This window comes from Myotis lucifugus, unplaced genomic scaffold (genome assembly GCF_000147115.1).
Source record: "Myotis lucifugus unplaced genomic scaffold, Myoluc2.0 scaffold_222, whole genome shotgun sequence".
NCBI classification, from domain to species: domain Eukaryota; kingdom Metazoa; phylum Chordata; class Mammalia; order Chiroptera; family Vespertilionidae; genus Myotis; species Myotis lucifugus.
In genome coordinates this window covers 1,608,648-1,615,081 of record NW_005871270.1, presented here as the reverse complement: position 1 = coordinate 1,615,081, position 6,434 = coordinate 1,608,648, and the positions used below count along the sequence as shown (strand labels likewise).

At 45.6% G+C, this 6,434-nt stretch overlaps 1 non-coding gene across 1 annotated transcript; it reads right to left on the bottom strand.

Moving 5' to 3' along the window:
- Nucleotides 1–4,197: 4,197 nt before the first annotated feature.
- On the bottom strand, nt 4,198–4,313 carry LOC111827820. Its single transcript, XR_002831541.1, has one exon. It is a non-coding gene; the product is annotated as a U5 spliceosomal RNA (small nuclear RNA).
- Between the last annotated feature and the right edge of the window lie 2,121 nt (nt 4,314–6,434).

Here is a 6,434-nt window from a genome sequence, read left to right as displayed (position 1 = left end):
GCCTTGCGCAGCGTGGCGCACAGTCCTCAGGTAACTGTAACTCCTGGAAAAGCAATGGTAACTATTTCCACAAAAGAGCTAATGGTTTCTGCCCTGAGTTCAGACAATTCTGTGAAAGCAGTCGCATGTTTAGTGAGGGGGAAACGTTGAAAGAAAAAATAACCTAGATGTTTTAAAGTAGAAAATAGCCTATGTGCAATGCATTGTGGGTGTATAAATGAGCTGAGTCACCAACTCCCGGTTTCCGGAAATACCTTAAATGGTCCTTTTGTTCTCCTGCCGGGCGCAGGGCCACCACCAGGGGGCAGAGCAGGAACCAGATTGGCAGGAGTACAAAAGCCTGCTCCGAACAGAAAGACTTTTATATATGAGTAATTCCAAGCCAACACTTCTCTTGGGAAACCAAGATGGCGGCATAGGTAAACACCGGAAATTGCTGCCTCGCACAACCACTTCAAAAATACAACTAAAAGACAAAATGGACATCATCCAGAATCACAGGAAGGCTGGCTGAGTGGAAATTCTACAACTAGAAGGAAAGAGAAAAGCACACCGAGACTCAGAGGAGGTGCGGAAGTAAAGTGCAGAGGTATGGAGGCACACACAGAAAGGGCTGGCAACTAAGGACACGGTTGTCTTTTTTAATCGGGAGCGAATCTCAAAGCTCCCGACTGCTCTGAACTCCAGTTCCGGGCGAGTCTCTGGGGACCCAGACTCATACGGGGAGAAACTGGCATCGGTCGGAACTCAAGGGCGGCTTTCTCTCAGAGGTGCTTGCAGCGATTACTGGAACACTGAGACACGGGGCCTCTTAGGGAGGACTGAGGATCAGCCATAGCTGTTTGCTCCACCCTGTTAATTCCCTGAGACCCTGCCCCACCCAAGCTGTGCAAAGAGGCTTTTGCATATGAAAGGCCTGGCCCTTTGCAATCTGAAAATTACCTAACAAACTGCAGCTGCATCAGAGAGACCCAGAACTTCCAAGAGAAGGCCCAAGGCCCCACAGCAGCTTGCATTGCTTCACAGCTGGGCCTCATCTGGGCACCTCCAAACCCCAAACAAAGAAGAGGAATCTGCAGATCTCTCCATAGCTCCTGCTGAGTAACCTCAGGCAGAGGCTAAATTAGCACCTCCTTGGAGATCCAAGAGCCAGTGTACCCAGTGGTCAGCGTGGGACCATCCAGATTACAACTTCTCAGATCCATAAGGGACACACTCAGGGGGCAGACTCAGTGAGCACCAAAGCCCCACTGAAGCAAGTCTTGCCCCAGAAGGGTGTCTCCAGCACAGAAGTTCCCCCACTGTAGACAGAGCTGATTCTCACAGCCAATTGGCCTGGAGGTCAATTCCTCACAGTGATACCTACAACAATCAAGGCTTAACTACAACAAGACTGTGCACAAAGCCCACAAGGGGGTGCACCAAGAGTGTCCACCTCCGGTAATTGGGGAGGCTGAGCCACTGGGCCCTATAGGACACCTAGCACAGAAAGCCACTCTATCAACACAGGGAAGCATAAAAAAATGCGGAGACAAAGAAACAGGTCACAAATGACAGAAATGGAGGAAAGCAAACTACTGGATATAGAGTTCAAAACCACACTTATAAGGTTTTTCAAGAATTTTCTAGAAACCGCTGATAAATTTAGTGAGACCCTCAAGAAATCTAGTGAGACCCTTGAGGATATGAAAAAGGACCAACTAGAAATTAAGCATACACTGACTGAAATAAAGAATATTATACAGAGTTCCAACAACAGACTAGAGGATCGCAAGAATCAAGTCAAAGATTTGAAATATGAAGAAGCAAAAAACACCCAACTGGAAAAGCAAAAAGAAACAAGAATCCAAAAATATGAAGATAGTGTAAGGAGCCTCTGGGACAACTTCAAGCGTACCAACATCCGAATTATAGGGGTGCCAGAAGAAGAGAGAGGGCAAGATAAATAAGATAAACATAGATATAGAGATTAGATATATAGATATAAGTATTTTTTTAAATATGGGGTTGTTTGCTTTTGAAATATATTTTTATTGATTTTTTACAGAGAGGAAGGGAGAGGGATAGAGAGTTAGAAACATTGATGAGAGAGAAAAATCAATCAGCTGCCTCCTGCACGCCCCCCACTGGGGATTGAGCTCACAACCATGGTACATGCCCTTGACGGAAATCTAACCTAGGACCTCCCAGTCCGAGGTCTGACACCCTATCCACTGAGCCAAACCGGTCAGGGCTAAAAATATGTTCTATTATTTTCAGAGAGAGGAAGGGAGAGGGAGAGAGAGAAACATCAATGATAAGAGATAATTCTTGATTGGCTGCCTCCTGCACACCCCTACTGGGGATCAAGTCCAAAACCCTAGACAGCAATTGGCAAACTGCGGCTCGCGAGCCACATGCAGCTCTTTGGCCCCTTGAGTGTGGCTCTTCCTAAGCCTTAGGAGTACCCTAATTAAGTTAATAACAATGTACCAACCTATATAGTTTAAGCTTAAAAAAATTGGCTCTCAAAAGAAATTTCAATCATCGTACTGTTGAATCTTGGCTCTGTTGACTAATGAGTTTGCCGACCACTGCCCTAGCATATGCTCTGACTGGGAATTGAACCATGACCTCTTTGTTCATGGGTCAAACTCAACCACTGAACCACACCAGCTGGGCTAGATATATGTATTTACATATTTTTTTATATATTTTTATTGATTTCAGAAAGGGAGAGGGAGAGAGAGATAGAACCATCAATGATGACAGAATCATTGATCAGCTGCCTCTTGCACGCCCCCTACTGGGGATCTAGCCCACAACCTGGGCATGTGCCCTTGGATGGAATCGAACCTGGGACCCTTCAGACCCCAGGCCGACGCTCTATCCGCTGAGCCAAACTGGCTAGACTGTATTTATATTTTTTTCTTTACTTATATATCCCAAACATTGAGATCAATGCCAGGTATGCATGAATGAATAATGGAGGTAATTCTAAAGGAATTGTTCAAGTCAGGGGAAATGAAGTCAGATGGCAGTAATTCTCCAGGCTGACACAAGAGGGCATCACCGGCCTGTTACTGTCAATCTAAGGCGGCTCAGCCTTTGGCTAAACTGATTTTGAGCCCCAGTTTTCCTATGTTTGGGCTGGAGGAAAGAAAGGTTACAAAATATATATTCCCATAAAGCTAAATGGATTTCCTATTTTAAAGAAGTGTCCTGTCCTTTGGTTTCAAGTCATTCTGCACTGTTTTTAGTCTTGAAATGGCTTTTCTTTTGTAGAAAAATAGTTTAAAAAATTTTGTACCCCAGAAATATTTTGGATATTTTAATAATTGGAAAATCCAAAATCTGGAAACCACTTGTCTACGGTAACCATAGCACGGGCTGGGTTCAATTCCTAGTCAAGGGCATCTACCTTGGATGCAGGTTCCGAGTTCCATCTGCCCCCTGGGGGCGAGTGTGGGAGGCAATCAATCGATATGTCTGTCTATCTGTCTGTGTCTCTCTCTCTCTCTCTCTCTCTCTTCCCTCCCTCCCTTCCACTCTCTCTATAAATCAATGGGGGGAAATATCCTCGCGTAAGAATTAAAACAAAAACGAAGGGAAACTTTAAAAACCAAACCTTAAGTATAACAAATATGTAAACTATAACTGTGTTTACTGAGGAGGTGTGATTACATTAAGGGCCCCTTGTTCCCCGGTCCTTCTGAAGGCGGGGCGCCTGTCCATCCTTAGCTGGATCGGGGGCCAGCATCGCCACTCCAACAGGAACACACAATTGCAAACAAGCTGCACGTTCCAGAGCACGCCTGAGACATAAATGCTTTTCTAAAGACAATCTAGTATGTAACACGGGACCTTGGATCCCTCGGAGCACTAGAGGAGACTCAGGCACCCGTTCCTCCTCCATCCGTGTACCGGGTCCACCAATCTGCTTAGTTCCTGCGCCCCTGGCGACAAGCAGGCAAAGGAACAGCCACGCCCTGCCCCCCTGGCGCACACATCCCGCACCCGAGCCTGAGCCACCTACTAAAACTGCCGCGGAGAATACTGACATCCTCAACACACACAGAAAAGATGCAATTGTTCTCTGTGTTAAAAGAGAAAACAGCAACCTTCCCCTTCTAATGCATCTAGAGAACTAAAGTCAAAAACGCAGAACCAACCCAACTGATAAGAAGCACATGTCTAATTTTCATACACTCATTGATAAGTCCTGCGAATGCAAGACCTCAAAAAATTGAGTAATAACTCAGAATTGTTCCTCTCCACGGAAATCTTTAGTAAAAGGCGAAAGATTTATGCGGTCTGAAGAGAAACCAGAGCATGCCTTGCGCAGCGTGGCGCACAGTCCTCAGGTAACTGTAACTCCTGGAAAAGCAATGGTAACTATTTCCACAAAAGAGCTAATGGCTTCTGCCCTGAGTTCAGACAATGCTGTGAAAGCAGTCGCACGTTTAGTGAGGAGGAAACATTGAAAGAAAAATAATCTAGATGTTTTAAAGTAGAAAATAGCCTATGTGCAATGCATTGTGGGTGTATAAATGAGCTGAGTCGCCAACTCCCGGTTTCCGGAAGTACCTTAAATGGTCCTTTCGTTCTTCTGCCGGGCGCAGGGCCACCACCAGGGGGCAGAGCAGGAACCAGATTGGCAGGAGTACAAAAGCCTGCTCCGAACAGAAAGACTTTTATATATGAGTAATTCCAAGCCAACACTTCTCTTGAATTTAAAAATATATATAATTTTTTTGAATTTTTTAAAAAAAGGCTTGAAAATAATTGTCTCCATACATTCATTCCACAAAAATGTATTGAGTGCTGTGTCAAACCCTGTGCTAGGCCCTAGGAGGCAGGTGTGTGTGATGAGCACTGATAACAGAATGTTCAGTGACACATGGGCAGAGGTTAAAGGATCCATTCTAGGCAGAGAGACGCCATAAGCAGTGTGGGCAGGAAGGTGAAGAAAGAGCAAGGGGTTAAGTGGCAGGGACCACATTTTGATGGGCCTTCACTGCTAAGAGCTTGGATTTACCTTGAGAGCAACAGAGAACTTTTGAAAAGCTTCCAAGAAGAGGAATATGGTCAGTGCTTTAAAGCATCAACAACATCAGTTGGTGTTATGAGTTGAATTGCCCCCCCCTTTTCCTAACCGCCCCTCCCCCCCAAACAATAGTATGTTGAATTCCTAACCCTCAGTACCTCAGAACATGATCTTTGTTAGACAGGACAAGGGTCCCAAGGTCTGGGCTGGCTCTTACTAAATGCTATTCTTACTAAATGTTAAAACGTAGCACGGTATTTTGCAGATGCAGCCCTAAATAGGATGAGCTTGACAGGAACTCAACCTGATAAGTATAGCCAACTGCAAAGAAGAAATTAACATGTAATTAACCAAATAGTCGTATAAACAATGGCTAAGCCTCTCTAGGGGTAGACCAAGATTTGGAGTGAATTCCCTGTCTCCTTTACCTGCTGCAAATAAATAAAACTACCCAGCAACTAGGTCTTATTTTTTTAATATTATGTTAGAATTGATTTTAGAGAGAGAAGGGAGAGAGAGAGAGAGACATCAATCAGGGTCGGTTGCCTCCCTTATGCACCCCTGACCAGGTTACCTGCAACCTGGGTATGTGCCCTTGCCAGGAATTGAACCGGTGACTTTCGGTGCACAAGAGGACGCTCAACGAATTGAGCCACACCGGCCAGGGCTAGGTCTTATTCTTAAATAGAACACCACACGCAGGAAACCCCTTGAGTTCAGTAACAGCTGCATTTGGAAATAGGGTCACTGTAGATGCAATTGGTTAATGTGAGGCCGACAGAACTGTGAGACAATACATTTCTGTTGTTTAAGCTACCCAGCTGGGGTCAGCATCACCACGCCAACAAGAACACACAATTCCGTGAGAACAAGCTGCACATTCCAAAACACACCTGGGCCGTGAATATTTTTTCTAAAGACAACCTAGTAGGCAGGAATGTAACACAGCCCACGGGGAGCAAGCTTGGAGCACTAGTGGAACTTAGGCACTCATCCATCCTTCATCCGTTTACCCAGTCGACAAATCTGCTTTGTTCCTGGCACCGCTGGGCAGCCTTCTGAGGCCAGGTGGGCACATTTTGGGGTGGCAACCTCTGCTCCTCCTCAGAGACAATTTGGGACGCGAGCAATAAGCCAGAGGGAGATAAATGGTAACCTGGACCAAGGGGTAGCCTGGATTGGCCCAAGAAAAGAGTGTAAAGTAAGGAGAGAAAACCATCTAGAGTAGGTCTATAGTGGACGGTGGCCTGAAGGAGGAATGCAGCAGAAGGAAGTTGTGAAATTAGCAAAGTTGGAGGAAAACCAGGAGTGTGGACAGCACAGAACTCAAGAGCAGAAAAGAAGCTCCAAGAAGGGGACGGTGAGTACTGTGAAAAGAGATGGAGTGAGAAGGGGGCCGCAGTCCATC